This window comes from Dama dama, chromosome 5, assembly GCF_033118175.1.
Source record: "Dama dama isolate Ldn47 chromosome 5, ASM3311817v1, whole genome shotgun sequence".
In the NCBI taxonomy this organism is placed as follows: Eukaryota; Metazoa; Chordata; class Mammalia; order Artiodactyla; family Cervidae; genus Dama; species Dama dama.
The window spans coordinates 65,257,830-65,274,981 of NC_083685.1; positions in this window are offsets into that span (position 1 = coordinate 65,257,830).

Sequence of the window (17,152 nt, forward strand, 5' to 3'; positions counted from 1 at the left end):
GCTCAGTTACTCTACCAATAACCCTGTTAGATGGGTGCTGTTATAATCCCCATTTTACAGATGAGTAAACTGAGGCACAGAGAGGTTAAATCACTCACTCAAGGTCCCTCAGCCAGCAAATGGCAAGCTGGGATTTAAGCCCAGGCCTCCTGGTTCCAGAGTTCTCAGCACTGACTCCCGGTCAGCAGGAGAAAAACGTGCAGACAGGACTCTCAGCTTTTGAGGTCACCTGTGAGAATCCTGGAGAAAGGGAGGGAGCCAGAAAACTGCAGACAGACATAATGTGTCCTAACTTTTAGTACGAAGTTTCAAACAAAATATTTTACTTACACAAAAATATAATCATATATTAATATTATAATGTTATTAAATATAAGTAACAGTAATATACCTATGTACCTATCACCGAGCTTAAGAAACAAATGTTTACAGATGTGTTGTTGCATGGATCCCTCTAAACCTGTCTCCTGAGGCTTTGCACCCCAACGTGGGTTTGTATGCTTCCACCAGCTCTGTGTGTATCCATAAACAGCTTACCCCATCGTTCGGCAAGTTTTAGATCCTATATGTAGCCTGCAGTGATATCTGTTTCTCTAGCACTATGTTTTTCAAATCAATCTACACAGATACGTGTCGTTCATGTTCATTCATACTTGGTACACTTTTTTTTCACAAATCTTAAAGGTACAGCTCAAGATATTTTTTAAAAAGTGATTGTATTGGGCTTCCATGGTGGTTCAGTGGTAAAGAATCTGCCTGCAAATCAACTCCTGGGTCGGGAAGATCCCCTGGAGAAGGAAATGGCAACCCACTCCAGTATCCTTGCCTGGGAAATCCCATGGACAGAGGAGCCTCGTGGGCTACAGTCCACAGGGTCTCAAAAGACTCAGACACAGCTTAGCGACTTAACAGCAGCAACAAACAACCATCACTTAGCTTGAAAAAGATACGTGGAACATTTCCAGGGTTTAGATGCCTTCCTTGTACACCCTCACATATTTGTTCATTTTCATTGCAGGGTAGAATTCCACTGTATCAACATACCATGATTTTATTGATGAACATTCAAGTTGTTTGAACTTTTTCTCGTAGGAAACAACGCTGCTGTGAACATTTGGGTCCATGTCTCTTTGGGCGTGTGAGCAAGAACTGAGCTGGGGTCTACACCGAGGCTCCGTCTTGCTGGGTGGAAGGTAGGGGGGCGGGGAGCCTGCACCCCTCCAGCTTTCCTAGATGTGGCCAGCTGCTCTCCAGAGCCACCCAACCCCACCACACTGCAGTGTGAGAAGGTCCCAGCCTCTATGTCCTGATGTAATGCGTGAGAAATGGTTTCTCACCATGATTTTAATTTGCATTTCCCTGCTTGCAAGTGGGGTGGAGCATCTTTGGTATTTAGGCTTCCTCTCCTATCCCCATGCCCTTGACCAGTTTTGCTGTTGGGTTTTTATCTTTTACTTACTGATTCTTTGGAGTCTGTGCATTATCGGGAAAGTACTCCCATGTCAGTGACCCATCAGGGCTTCCTTCAACTTTCACAAGCGGGAAGAGGATTCTTTTATGAGCTATGGATCATTGAGTATGATTTAAAACAATGATTCCTAGCAACATCCTAGAACAGATTATTCAGTGAGTGATTTGTGAGCATTTAGAAGTGATGGTTGGGAGGGGCACAGATCACCAAAAACAAGTCACACCAGCCTATCAGCCTTATCTCGGTAGGTTTCAAATGTCAGTCACCACCAGCGGGTGATACCTGTAAATCAGGAGCCACGGAGAGCTTTCACTGAAGCCTGAGACCAGAATTACCACCTCCTCACTCTATAGACTGGAAGGGTGAGGCTCCAAGCTCATCAGCAGTGAAGTGACTGAGGAAGAACCGTGGCCTGCAGACCAGGGAAGTGCTGAGGTTTTTCTGCAGGGATTTCAGCAAGGTCTTTAATCTTGACCTTGTCTACTCGTAGAAAAATGAGGCCTGAGTCACTGATATCATATAGGTTCATTACTGTGTCCTGTGGGAATTTTCTGGAGTCCTGCACCTCTGTTCTGAGCTCATTCACCAAGCCCATCAATGTTATTTAAGGGAGCAGAGATGACATGCAGCCATATTTGTAAAGGGCTTGAAACTGAATTAAATACAAATTCTTAACAGATGGGCCAGTTTGAACCAAATGCAAATTAATGGCAACACAAAGGAAGAGGTCTGTCCAAACCTTCCTCCCCTCCTTGACTTCAAAGACCCAACCAGGGAGGAGGCAAGAGGGATCCTCCCGAGGGGTCCAAGGGAGGTGGCAGCATCTTGTTGGGGCGGGTGAAGCAGAATGAGTCAGAGGCTGAGCCCAAACCCAGGAAGAGTTAACCCTGGCTGAGTCCCAAGGGCAGAAGCTGTACCAGAAAGGGCCTCTGAGGCCCAGGGTCAGGATGGGGGAGCTGTCGGAGGGGAGCCCAGGATGGTCACTGCCCCAACTCAGGAGCAGCCAGGGCTACCATCAGGGGTGTGAAGGGTGAGGGTCCTGCCTCCCTTAAAGCCACCAGATGACGGACGGCAAGTCTTAGAGGAAAAAGCCTTGACTGCACAGGTGGTGGGTGTTACATCCAGATGGGAACAGGTCGTGTCCGAGAGGTCACTCACTTGGAGCACCGTCGAAAAGGCCCACAAATCCAGAACAGTGTGGCCATCCCAACTCCAGGCCCGTTGATCCAGGGCTGGAGGGCTGGCTCAGGGTCAAGTTCAAGGAGCACCTGATTGGTTTGGAAGGGAAGCGGACTCGGTGGAAAGGCCCGAGGCGGGAGGGGGTGGCTGCGACCAGAAGTCTCACATTCACTGCAAGCCAAACGAACCAGGAACATTTCTTTCTTTCTTTTTTTTTTTTGGAAAAATTTCTAAAATACTCCTCTCAGACAGAGAAAGAGGAAAAAACAATTTTTGAACATGCTATTAGGACAAATGTTTGTTCTTTTCTCCCTCGGATCACAAAAGTGATAAACATTCATTGTCAGTTTTGGAAGACAAAGTAGGAAGAGAACTAAGACTCTCACACTCCTATCCACAGAAGACTGTTATTACTGTTTCCGTGTAGAGCCTCCTTCCAGACCTACATACGCTTGGAGATAAACTTTTGTTTGCTTGTTTGTTTGTTTGTTTGCCAAACTGGGGTCATACTATTTGTTTTGTAACCCAATTTTTGCACTTAACTACGTACTGTCTTCTATTTTCTTCAACCCCATTGTAATGGCCACAGAACTTTCCATTGTATGAACATACCATCATTTATTTAACAGACCTCTCACTGTCAGATATATATCGATATAAACCTCGACACATAATCTGGACATTGATATAGACAAACAAGCCCAACACTTCAGCTCTGCCCTTGAGACAGGACTGAGACGCCGAGGAGCCAGCTCCATGCTCGAGAGGGCCCCGAGCGAGGTCCTGACCCACAGGCCAGCACCCTCTCAGGCCTCACATACGGTTCCGGGAGGAGTCCAGGCCTCTGGGCAGCGGTCCCTGAGTTGTCCCTCTTCCTCTCTCTCTGGCCCCCTCAATGGACCGATTGCCCCTCTCACCACATCCCAGCTTCGCTGTGAGTGGCAGATTCCACACCTCCAAGACCTTCCTCTCAGTGTTCCTGCCATCTCTGTGTTGACTGAAACCAGACTGTCCCCTAGGACACTGCTTCCCTGGGAGCCCTCCCCCACTGTCATTTCCAAGTTATTTCTCTCTCTCTCTCTTTTTTAAAAAAACCACAATTTATTTCAAGGTGTGTCATGCAGTTGCTTCCCTGATGGCCCTACAGTAAAAAAATTCGCTGCCAATGCAGGAGACACAGGTTAGATCCATGAGTCAGGAAGATCCCCTGAAGAAGGGACTGGCTACCCACTCCAGTACTCTTGCCTGGATTTCGTGGACAGGGGAGCCTGGTGGGCTACAGTCCCTGGGATCACAAAGAGTTGGACATGACTGAGCGACTAAACAGCTACAACACTGGGGCGTCACAGCCGCCTCTCCTCCTTTCTGTCTTTACTGACCTCTGACATCCCCCTCTTCATGAGTAATTCTAGCTCTGACTCAGTAACTGCCCGTCAGCTTTCACCCTGTCTTTATCCTCAGTGACTTTTACAACCACGGAGCCAACCAGCACCATAGTGACTAAGTCCTCTGCTAGTTTCCCAGGGCTGCTGTAACGAGTTAAACACAAACTGATCCTTTCACAGTTCCAGAAACCAGAGTCCCCGGTCAAGGTACAGACAGGGCCACAGTCTCCTCAAGGCTCTAGGGAGGACCTTCCTTCCCCTTCCAGGCTCCGGCAGCTCCCGTGTTCTGCGGCTGTAATCATGCGTGCGTCTCTTCACATGGCTCCACCTGTGCTTCCATCGCCTCTTTTCTAAGGCGATGCTCATCTCTTTTCTAAGCCATTCTCTTGTGACAAAAGCCCAACCCTGACTGATTTAAATGTTGACCTTCCACCTGCCTACCTTTTCACTGGAAAAGACCCTGATGCTGGGAAAGATTGAGAACAGGAGGAGAAAGGGACGACAGAGGATGAGATAGTTGGATGGCATCACCAACTCAATGGACAGGAGTTTGAGCAAACTCCACGAGATGGTGAAGGACAGGAAGGCCTAGTGTGCTGCAGTCAGTGGGGTCACAAAGAGTCAGGCTTGACTGAGCAACTAAACAACAACCTGCCTGTTCTTGAGCAACTGACCCTGGCAGGAAAAACAATCACACAATCCACCAAGCTGGCTGTTTTCACTGTAAACTCATGACCCCACACCTCGCATGGGCATGACTTGGCTGCCCTGTCGGTTTTCATAGAGTCCACTTTCCCCAGGAGCTGGGAGCACACTTTTCTCTCTCCAAGGCTCCCATATGACCTCCTGCCCACCTTCAATGTCAGCTCATGACCTGCTTCATCCTTAGCTGTCAGATAGGGCCCAGTTCTCCTCCCATCCCCAACTTTGCAAGTGTACCCACAACGACACCTGTCAAAGGCCACCCCTTCGCCTGAACTCACCTCAGAGTGGAAACTCACAGAGTTCAGAGTCTGTGACCTGAGCCCAGAACAGAGCCCAACACGCATCAACGCCGAATGCTTGCTGGATGAACGGGGTCGTCCTTCCTGCATTCTCTCTTTCTCTTGTATCATCAATCTCTTCTCTACTATCTCCTTCTCACTAACATGTAGATGTGGACTCTCCTTGACTCCACAAGCCCTCAGCTTTGCCCCCTTTCTCTGTTCCCCTTCATAGCAAACCTCCACCAATGTCTACAACATACTGTTACCTCTACTTCATCACCGACCCTTGAGCAGATAGGTCTTCAGTCCTCTTCAGTCTGGATTCTGGCCCCATTACTCCCTTGAAACGCCTCTCATCGAGTTCATCGGTGATTCCCATGTCGTCAAATCCAGCTTCATCTAATATAACCAGTCCTGGGAGGGACAAACACAGCTGCCTGCTTCCTTTCCTTGAACCACTCTCATCTCCTGTTGTGTGCTAAGTCACTTCAGTCGTGTCCAACTCTTTGCGACCCTATGGACACCAGGCTCCTCTGTCCATGGGATTCTCCAGGCAAGAATACTGGAGTGGGTTGCCATCCCCTTCTCCAAGTGATCTTCTTTACCCAGGGACCAAACCTGTGTCTCTTAGGTCTCCTGCATTGGCAGGTGGGTTCTTTACCTCTCGCACCACCTGGGAAGCCCCCCGTCTCTGGTTGGCCTGATCCAGTAGCCTTCAGTGCTTGCTCCTATCCCACCAGACACTTCTTATCAGTCTCCTCCTCCTGTCACTCTCTCCCTTGATCTCTACATATACCTTCTCATTCGTGTCTATGTGTTCCTTTTTCTAGATATTTTCATTCATGGCTTGAAACCCCATCCATTTACTGATAACATCCAAATTTATTCCTTCATTTGAATACACCTAACGTCCAGACCCTTGCGTTCATCCAAGTACCAGTTTAGTACTTCCTTCAGATACTTCAGGGGCATCTCAAACTTGACATTTCCTAAATGATATCCTCGATTCCCACCCCTCTATCCAACCTATCTCCTCCATCAGGCTCCTGATAATGGTGCCACCATCATGCTACTGTAGCTCAGGCCCAACAACTAGCATCATCCTTGTGGGAACATTTCTGGAGCGAAGATCTGAGAACAGGACATACTGAGTCAGTCTTTACAGCACTTCTGAAATGTGTAGAGATCTTTGGCTTGTATTCATCACGAATAACAAATGAGACTTTGAAGCTCCTGACTTTCTCATCTCTGGGGTGAGATGAGAACAATGGGAATTGTTTTTTAAATAGGTAGTTTCTTTTACCTGGGGGCTCCCCTGGTGGCCAGATGGTGAAGAATCTGCCTGCAATGCAGGAGACCTGAATTCCTTGTCTGGGTTACCCACTCCAGTGTTCTTGCCTGGAGAATTCCACGGAGAGTGGAGCCTGGTGGACTACAATCCATGGGGTCATAAAGAGTCAGACACAACTGGTGACGAACACTTTCCCTTTTTTCACTTTTTCTTTACCTGGAACTCTTCCTGTCTCTGAAGCACTTGGTTGAATTCACTAGGGTTCTTAGAGGTGAACAATGGACACCAAATCGGCTGACTCAAGTAGGAAAAAAAAAAAAGAACTGAGAGGAGCCTGGGTAGCCTATGGAGAGGCACAGAGAGGAATGGAAACTATGGGAACACAGGTGGCCCACAGCAGAACTCAGTCAGCATCATGCCCTAGGTCCTGGCTGTGGCCATTCTGCCCAACTACCCTCTGGACACGTCGCAGCGCTGCTGCCATCACGGTCATTGCCTGAAAACCAGGCTGCTCACCCCTGACAATTTGCTTCACTAACTCAAGTGTCCAAGCCCCGGGTAGATGGATCTGCCTGGCCCAGCGTGGGTCGCTGCCCGTGCCCTGCCTTCCCAGTTGCTGGGTTTCCCATACGGGTCATCTCAACAGCCTCCCCCAAAACTCAACACCTCCAAGGTGCCCGATGCCACCGGCCACAGCGGCTGGTTACAGACCCTGTCTGAGTCTTTGGAGAGGAAGCGTGACTCGGAGGGTGGAGGATGTGTCACGTAAGGCTTAGTTTATGTCATTTTGGAGTTCTGGCCACCCATCTGTCCTTCTCTCTGTCTGTCTGTCCATCCTGCTGGCAAGTTCTGCTTTTGGGGTGTCAGTGGCCATCTTCATGCTCATGCTGGGCCTCTCCTACAGTGTAATAACAATGAACAGGTTGCCAATATTTTGTCCCTTTTTTATCAGAGAGGCTGAGAGCACTTTGCAAACCTGAATAAGGGATGAGAAGGCAGTACCCCGCTGTGGATAAATCAGCAGGAACTTTCTCAGCCAGCTTCTTCCTGTCTTTTCCCTCCGGCCGTCAAGAAGAGGGGGCGGGGACCAGACTCCTGTCTTTCAAGCATTATCTTACCACATGACCGCCGCTCTGGCACTTACAGTGGAAACTTGCCCCTTCCATTTCTAACTGGGTATATAATCTACTTTCATTTTGGCGACTGTTCAGTACTTTTTTTTCCACGAGGCTGGATGATGAGCCTTGCCCTGGTTTCTAAGGTCTCATGTTCACCAGCAGTAAACCAGGCCTCCTTTTATTCCGTTTTTTTCCAAAGAAGAGGCAGGCAGGTACTTAGCAAATGTGGCCAAAAGGCTGAAGCTGTTGTCCTGTAGGCCACGGCCCCAGCAATGTCATGGCCTGTAGAAATAACCCATCCCTATGCCCACCCCCACCCCCCACCCCACGAGTGTCTTTGGCAGCAGAGCCAAGGAAACTGCATTTTTAGTAAGTTCGCAGACGACAGCTGTGCGCTCTACTGTGAAAGCCACGCCTGGACTAGCAGTGGGACAGGACAGGAAGTCTCAGGCCCGGGCCCATACACCTCCAGGTTAACTGATGATAAAACAATGCACAACGAAGGAGCCCTCGCTGAGGGCATTTCCCATTTATTTCACAAGTATCTGGTCCTCAGCTATAATGGGGAAAATCTGTGCCAGGACATATTCAGACAATCCTTCATTTCAAAACTGCATTAGCCTCACTGTTTTTTCTGTCTTCTAAAATAAGGGAGCCAGATAGATGGAGACAGAGAGTCTTCTATTCCAATTTCTTACAATTTAACAAGTGGATGGATTTAGCTATGAATGCTTCCTAGACACTGTTCAAAAAAGTTTTCACACACACACACACAAAAGTCACAGAAAATAATTTAACAGATACCTACATGCCCAACATTAGTACTGCACACATTTTAACGTTTTGCAATATTTCCTTCACACATTTTTGGAAGGAAAGAAATTTTGATAAATACAACTGGAGTCCTCACTACCTCCCATTTATCTCCTTTCCTTCCTTCCTCCCCAGAAGTTATGACTCTGAAACTCGTATCTGTCCTTCACCTATGGTTTTATGATTTTGATATATATATATTGTTGTTTAGAGTATTTATTTATATACCACACTATTTGGTGTTTCTAGTCCTTTTTTCTTTCCAAGCTTTATTTAAATTATTTTGGCCATGCCATGTGGCATGTGGAATTTTATTTCCCTGACCAAAGATTGAATCTGAGCCCTATGTAGTGGAAGCTCGAAGTTTTAACCACTGGAATTCTGGGAAAGTCCCGTCTATTCCTTTTTAGGTACAAAAGCCTCTTGAACCTTTTTTTTGTTTCACATGAGTATTTCCAAATATATCTACATTAATATGTCTGTTTTGTTCATTGTATCAGATAGATAGCATTCCAGTGTATGCATATTGCCACAATTTACCCAGCAACCCCCATGGATTGATGTTTTCCATTTTCCGTTCCTGCTGTTTCAATGAGAACAAGTTGCTCATGCCTGAAGTGGTGTCTTTTACACTTCCACCAGTGCAGGCTGAGGTTTCTGATCTCCCCACATCCCTGCCAATATTTGGTTTTAACATCTTTAACATTTTTGAGAATTCAATAGGGTATGAAACGCTAGGGCCTCGTTATGTTAATTTATGGTTTTTTTCCATTACCAATGAGGCAGAGCTTCTCCCCCATTTTTTAATGATCAGAAATACTTCCTCTTCTGCTAATTGTTAATTCCATACCCTTTGCTCATTTTTCTGTTGAATTGCTTGTCTATTTCTTACTGAATTGTAGGATTCTTTGTTTTTCTGGATTCAAGCTTCATTGGTTATGTGCATTTTCCCAATCTGTGACTTAGAACTTGAAATCTGTTTGTCAGAGGAAAATGTGAGCCTCTGTCTGGGCCCTAGCATCCTGCTGGTTGAGGAACGATTTTTATAGTAATTTTTAACTTAAAATCCCCTCATCCTGCAGATAGTGTGAAACTGAGTTCACATCTACACTGGACACAAGCTTGGGATTTTGATTTCTCATAAGAGACTTTAAAAAAAATCTCCCTTTATATCTGGAGAAAAACATAATCCAAAAAGATGTAAGTACCCTTATGTTCATTGCAGCACTACTTACAATAGTCAAGACATGGAAGCAACCTTAGTGTCCATCAACAGATGAATGGACAAAGAAGATGGGGGTGCATGTATACAGTGGAATATTACTCAGCCATAAAAAGAATGAAATAAATGCCATTTCTAGCAACATGGATGGACCTAGAGATTATCATACTAAATGAAGTTAGACAGGGAAAGACAAATATCATATGATATAATTCATATTGGAATCTAACCTAAAAAAATGATACAAATGAACTTATTTACAAAATGGAAATAGACTTACAGATATCAAAACCAAGCTTAAGGTTACCAAAGGGGAAACTTGGGATGAACATACATACACACACTACTAAATATAAGATAGACAACCAATAAGGGTCAACTTACAGAACAGGGACCTCTCCTCAGTATTCTATGATAACTTATGTTGTTGTTCTTTAGTCATGTCCGACTCTTTTGTGACCCCCATAGACTGCAGTCGGCCAGGCTTCTCTGTCCATGGGATTTCCCAGGCAAGGATACTGGAGTGGGTTGCCATTTCCTTCTCCAGGGGATCTTCCTGCCCCAGGGATCAGACCCAAGTCTACTCTCCCACATTGCAGGAGGATTCTTTACCACTGAGCCACCAAGGAAGCCCCGTGACAACCTGTATGAGAAAAGAACCTGAAAAGGAATGAACGTGTGTATGTATATACTGGAACGTTTTGCTATACACCTGAAACTGACACAACATTGTAAATCAATGTACTCCAGTAAAATCAAAGTTAAAAACAATCTGCCCAGGCACATACGGTTCTTTGCCATTACCAGGGATACTGGGTTGTTCTAGTTTCTATACAGAGGCTGCCCTCCAGGGCATTTAATGCCGGGTCCCAGTAATCTTGTGCATACCCACACATGGCTCTTATCCCTGTTTGAGTATCAAGCCCTCCAACCCTGAGGGTTTGACATCCCCTGGCCCTTTGGCCCACTCTCCTATCTCTAGCTCACTCACCGATCCAGCTCCAGCACCAAGTTCCCTTCTTGTTTATAGCACCAGTTATAGTTGATACGTTCTCTTGGCAAAACTCTATTAGCCTTTGCCCTGCTTCATTCTGTACTCCAAGGCCAAATTTGCATTCCAGTCCCCTATAATGAAAAGGACATCTTTTTTGGGTGTTAGTTCTAGAAAGTCTTGTAGGTCTTCAAAGAACCATTCAACTTCAGCTTCTTCAGCATTACTGGTTGCGGCATAGACTTGGATTACCGTGATATTGAATGATTTGCCTTGGAAACAAACAGAGATCATTCTGTCATTTTTGAGATTGCATCCAGTGCTGAAAAATTGATGCTTTTGAACTGTGGTGTTGGAGAAGACTCTTGAGAGTCCCTTGGACTGCAAGGAGATCCAACCAGTCCATCCTAGAGGAGATCAGTCCTGGGTGTTCATTGGAAGGACTGATGCTGAAGCTGAAACTCCCGTACTTTGGCCACCTCATGTGATGAGTTACTCATTGGAAAAGACCCTGATGCTGGGAGGGATTGGGGGCAAGAGGAGAAGGGGACGACAGAGGATGAGATGGCTGGACGGCATCACCAACTCGATGGACGTGAGTTTGAGTAGACTCGGGAGTTGGTGATGGACAGGGAGGCCTGGTGTCCTGCAACTCATGGGGTCGAAAAGAGTTGGACACAACTGAGCGACTGAACTGACTGACTGACTGACTGCATTTCAGACTCTCTAATTGACTATGATGGCTACTCCATTTCTTCTAAGGGATTCCTGCCCACAGTAGAGTTTAACTAGCATTTCCATGAGTTCTAGTTTTAGGGGGTGACAGAGGTGTACAGGTGTTGGCCTGTATCAGTTCATAAGAACCAACGACTAAATTTTTAGGAATTGTATGAGCCAGTTGCTAAACACAGCCATTATTAAAAACTAAATTATAGAAAGTGAAAAGTGAAAGTGAAGTCGCTCAGTCATGTCCAACTCTTTTCGATCCCATGGGCTGTAGCCTACGACACTCCTCCATCCATGGGATTTTCCAGGCAAGAGTACTGGAGTGGGTTGCCATAGAAACCCACAATTAAATACATAATAACAAAACATAGGTGATAAAAAGTCAAACTTGTCACTTGCAAATGATTGGACTACACTTTCACTGTTCTCTATGCTCTTGCTGTCATTTTCATCTACTGCATCTGTGTCAGAGTTCTGTGGGATGAACATCTTATCTGTTCTTCCCAATTCTGCATTCAGTGACCTCACAGTGATGGCTTGAAACTGGCTGCAGTGGGAGTACTTATTACATCATAGAAACCTGCAAATACCACAAAGCAGGGCTTGACTTATTGTTTATTAATCATCTAGTTCAAAGGTTGACAGACTTGTTCCATAAAGGGCCAGAGAGTAAATATTATCAGCTCTGTGGTCCACACGGTCTCTGTTGCAACTATTCACCTCTGCTCTTGCAGTGCAAAGCAGCCACAGCTACCATGGAAACAAATGCGTGTGGCTGCTTTCCAATAAAACTTTATTTGCAAAACCGGCTTCAAGCCAGATTTGGCCCACTGGCCATAGTCTGTCAATCCCTGGTCTAGAGCTAAGAGTGTTAGTCGCTCAGTCATGTCCAACTCTTTGTGATCACACGGTCTGTCCATGGAATTCTCCAAGCAAGAATACTAGAGTGGGTTGCCATTCCCTTCTCCAGGGGATCTTCCTGACTTAGGGATGGAAGCCAGGTCTCCTGCATTACAGGAAGATTCTCTACTATCTGAGCTACCAGGGAAACCCTAGAACCAAGAAGGTGATGAGAAAATGTTAATAAATCAGATTAAACTTAAAAATATGTCAAATCTAGTGCTGAGGCTAAAAGAGGTTTCACTTTGATCAACATAATCTGCATAAGCAAGAGAAATAGTTCAGCAGTGAGTCACATACCAAATGTTATAACAATAAATCTATCAGGAAATGAGTTAGCAGATTAAAATGCAACCCCATTTGTCAAATCATGGTTGGCCGGCAAACAGAGATTGGCTGAAGGTAAAATTGGATTGCAAAACTCAACAAGCATGTTCTGGGAGAGTCAGGAGGTGATATGAAATCTACCACAAAGAGCATTATATATTTAACTGTTATTTGTAAATTATATGCTGTATATGTCCTTGAAGGGGTTTCCCTGGTGATGCTAATGGTAAAGAACCCACCTGCCAATGCAGGAGACATAAGAGACTCAGGTTCTGTCCTGATTTGGGAAGACCCCCCAGAGGAGGGCACGGCAACCCACTCCAGTATTCTCACCTGGAGAATCCCATGGACAGAGGAGCCTGGCGGGTTACAGCCCATAGGGTTGCAAAGAGTTGGACACGACTGAAGGGACTTCGCACCCAGGCATACAGCCTTTAAGTCAAGAAAATGTGTAATAAGCTTACACATACATACAGCATTTTTGGAAGAGCTGGTTGTTCCACGTTTTCCAGCACACTACTGGGGAGAGGGCATCTCATCTCGGTCTGCCATGCTCTCAAAACTGCTCTCCAGATTCTGTTGACTTAAAATTCCATATCAATCTAATTCCTATAGCTAAAATGTAAGTCTTTAGACTTGAAATAGGTGGGTATTTTAAATATTGTACTTTATTTGGAAAATCTCTGTCTCAAATCAAGTTTCTTTCCTTTGTGGTTCATACTATGGACTACATGAGCTGCATCCTCCTGAGCCAGATGTGGGAATGAGAATAGAGTGGAGATGGAAACTTCTAGGAAATGTCCTCAGGCCACCATGTGGAATGGCTAATGCCAAGAAGCACTCACCTCCCATGTTCTGTCAGCACACAGCCAGCAAAAAGGGGAGGTCTTGGAGGTGACGTTGTACAGATGGGCTCAGTAACGCAAGGTACAGCTGAAGGGTATTTTGTACTTTGAGACATATTGAGTTTTATAAAGCATCACTCTGGACAAACACCCTTTTCTAAAAAGGATATTTTCTAAAAAGATCTGTAATCTAAAATTCCACTGTATGCTAATCTTATGATAATTACGAAGGAAATTTTTCTCTATTTCCCCTTGGTTTTCCAAGTTTAATTTGGAAACATGGGCGAGAGAAAGGAGAAGAGCAGGGAGTTTTCGTCCCTGACTTGGTTTTTCCAAGTTTGCAGTGGTTAAAGTGTCAGAATTTACAGCCTGATATGGGCACTATTACATCTCACAGTCTATGTGAGTGTGTGTGTATGCACATTCGGTCGTCTCCAACTCTTTGCGACCCCAAGGACTATAGCCCATCAGGCTCCTCTGTCCATGGAGCTTTCCAACAAGAATACTGGAGTGGGCTGCCAGTTCCTTCTCCATGGTTCTTCCTGACCCAGGGATCAAACCTGCATCTCTTGTGTCTCCTGCATTGCTAGGCAGCTTCTCTACCACTACGCCTTCTGGGAAGCCCACCTCACATTCTACTAAAGAAGAAATAGCACAAACCTGAAGGGGCCCCTGCCTTACTAAGCTCTGACTTTGTGTCAAGTTTAAAGATGAAGTCATTAAAAAAACATGACATTTTGACCCAAGATTCACTGCATTTCCTTATGGCCAAATATCAAGTCAATCTGGCATTTCTGTATGAAGATGTAAGGGAAGTCTCGAGCCCTAGGCCATACATTCCTTGAGGACTGCGATTATGCTCCTGGCGCAGTCAGCATCCAAGAAATGCTTTTAGGGTAAAGGAAAGAATGGACGACAGCCAAGCCCAGAGAACTGGAACCTTCCACGTCAAGATACTTAGTTTGAACTCCCACTCCCAAGGAAGTGACTCATTGCTGCTATCTGATGGTGAATAAGGCAAGTATGCATTTCTGTTAGCACATTGTATAAAAGAGTCATGCTCATTGCCGTGGCATGACGTGGGCTTGTGTAAATTCAATGTTTAACACGAATACACAGGCTCCTGCCATCTTAGATGCTGGACTCTCTGGCATCAAGGGTTTGTCAGGGAACCTGAATTCCTCTTTTCTTTGGTCTCAGAGGCTCTGGCGGAGTTCCAGAAGCAGAAATTTCCTCACTGAACAAACATTTGTTGGGCACTTGCTGTGTGCAGTAGGTGCAATGAAAGCTAAGCCCTGAGGAAGCAAGGATGAAATACAAAGTCAGGAGACTAAACATGGTTACAACCCAGAACTGACAGGGTCACAGGGCGGGCAATGGACGCTGGTTCCGCAGAGGACGTGGACATGACCATGGCGTGGGACCCGGGGGCACCTTTGCAGAGGAGGTGAAGAGTTGCAAGAAAATGTTCAGATTTGTTAAGGTTTTAAACCAAAAGCTCTCTTTTCCTCTGTTTTCATGTGGGCTTAGGGCATTTGGTGAGTGTTGGAGTCAGATGTGATGGTTCATTTTGTATCAACTTGGCTAGGCCATGGAACGAATGGTGCCCAATTGTTTGGTCAAATACCAGTCTGGATGTTGCTGTGAAGGTATTTTTTTAGATGTGATTAACATTCAAATCAGTTGACTTGGTGAAAAGCAGATTATCTTCCACAACATGGGTGGGCCTCATATAATCAGTTGAAAGCCTTAAAACAAAACAAAACCTGAGGTCTCCTGAAAAGGACAGACTGCTGCCTCCAGGTGGCAGCAAAGAAATTCTGCCACCAGTCAATCGTAAAGCAATTGTCCTCCAATTAAAAATAAGTAATTCCCTTGTAGCTCAGTTAGTAAAGAACCTGCCTGCAGTGCAGGAGACCTGGGTTCAATCCCTGGGTTGGGAAGATCCCCTGGAGAAGGAAATGGCAACCCACTCCAGTATCCTTGCCTGGAAAATCTCATGGACAGAGGAGCCTGGTGGGCTGCAGTCCATGGGGTCGCAAAGAGTCGGGCACAACTGAGCGACTAACACTAACATTGTTAAAAAGAAATTTTGCCTCAGACTCACGACTTCATTTTCAGCTCCCGTTGGAGTGTCCAGCCTGCTGACCTGCTCTGCAATTCCAGACTTCCCAGGTGGTGCTAGTAGTAAAGAACCCGCCTGCCAATGCAGGAGACGCAGGTTTGATCCCAGGGTTGGGAAGATCCCCTGGAGGAGGGCACGGCAACCCTCTCCAGCATTCTTGCCTGGAGAATTCCATGGACAGAGGAGCCTGGCGGGCTACAGTCCGTGGGGTCACAAAGAGTCGGACACGACTGAGTGACTCAGCAGGCACGCAGTGTCCACAGTGGAACGGCCAATTTCTTAAAATGAACCTCCTTCTGTATATACACACCCTGTTGGGTCTGTTTCTCTGCAGAATCCCATCTGATACAGAGGGCTTTATACTTAACTCAGGGGGTTGGTAGGCATGGGGTCCTGGCCACATGCCTTCAAAAAAGACCGCAGAATACACTGTCACCGTGGAGGAAGTCAGCCCAGCTCTGCCGCTCTGTGTCTTAGCTCTGCTGGCCCATAAACTCCGGGGTGTAATCAGATCCCAGGGTTCCCTGGCAGCTTTGCGCAGCGTCTGGTCCTAAGATCCCAGTTCTCCCCAGCTGTGACCCTCCTCCCCAACTGTGCTACCTTGTCCAGTCCCAGACTGCCACTTGGAGCGCCTGTCAGCCCTGCCCCTAATGCTTGCATTGGCATATGGCATTGCCTCATTGTTCCAGGGCCCTTTCGTAGGCAGAGCCACAGAACAGACTGTGATTTGCCTGTGCAGGTTTGCATTCTGAGTCTCAGGAGAAATGTAAGACACTAGATGTTGGTGTCTCTCCCCGTTACCAAGGGCATCGGGCCAACCACTTGTCACAATACATTTTAATTAACTGGTTTCCCCACAACCCACTCCTGGCTGAAGGAAATAAATTGGGCCTTTTTCTTGATTACTATCCTTAGTGTCTGGCACAATGCTTTGAATATAAGAAATGCTCAATAAATGCTTGCAAAGTATCAATAATAGATGAGGATGAAGCAAGTGCTGAATACATGTCAGACCCTGTTCTGTGTACATAAGATGTGCTCGTTTAATCCTCACCGCAAAACCTTGCATGGTGTGTGCTACTATCATTCCCACTTGACAGAGACAAAAACTGAGGCACATGGAGGAAGATGATTTTCCTAAAGTCACATAGAAAAGTCAGAGTCGAGGCTATACCCATGCTCTGGAGGCCACACTCCCAACAATGCGCTGCTGATGGAAATCCTGTGAAGTCTGAACCCACCTTGATGACGCTGGAAGTCCCCTCTCTCCTGCCTCCCCTCCCCTCAACTCCCAGGATTAGAACTGGAAGAACCTGATCGTCCTGAGCGCTGTTATGGAAGGAACTCCCAGGGGAGAGTTAGGGACCAGGTGCTGGCCTACTGAGTGACTCTGAGACTCAGTTTCCTTATTTGTAAAATCACCGACTTGAAAGGAAGGACCTCTGGGGTTCCTTGGTTGCCTAGACGTTGTAAATGACTCTGTCAGCTCCCTGGGCCCTCTGCCTGTCAAGTCCCCGAGGCAGTGTGGCTTCTCCAACCTCAGTTCCTCCACAATCCCTCTGGGGCGATTTCCATAGCCCTTTGGAAGCTGTAAATCCCTCTGGAACTCAATGAAAGTTTAAGCTGATCCTCTGAAGAAAACAATGCGCATTTTAATTTTTTTAACTTATTCTATTTAAGTAAAACTGATTTGCAATGCTGTATTAATTTCTGCCATCCAGCAGAGTGACTCAGTTATGCACGCTGTTAGTCATTCACTCGTGCCCCACTCTT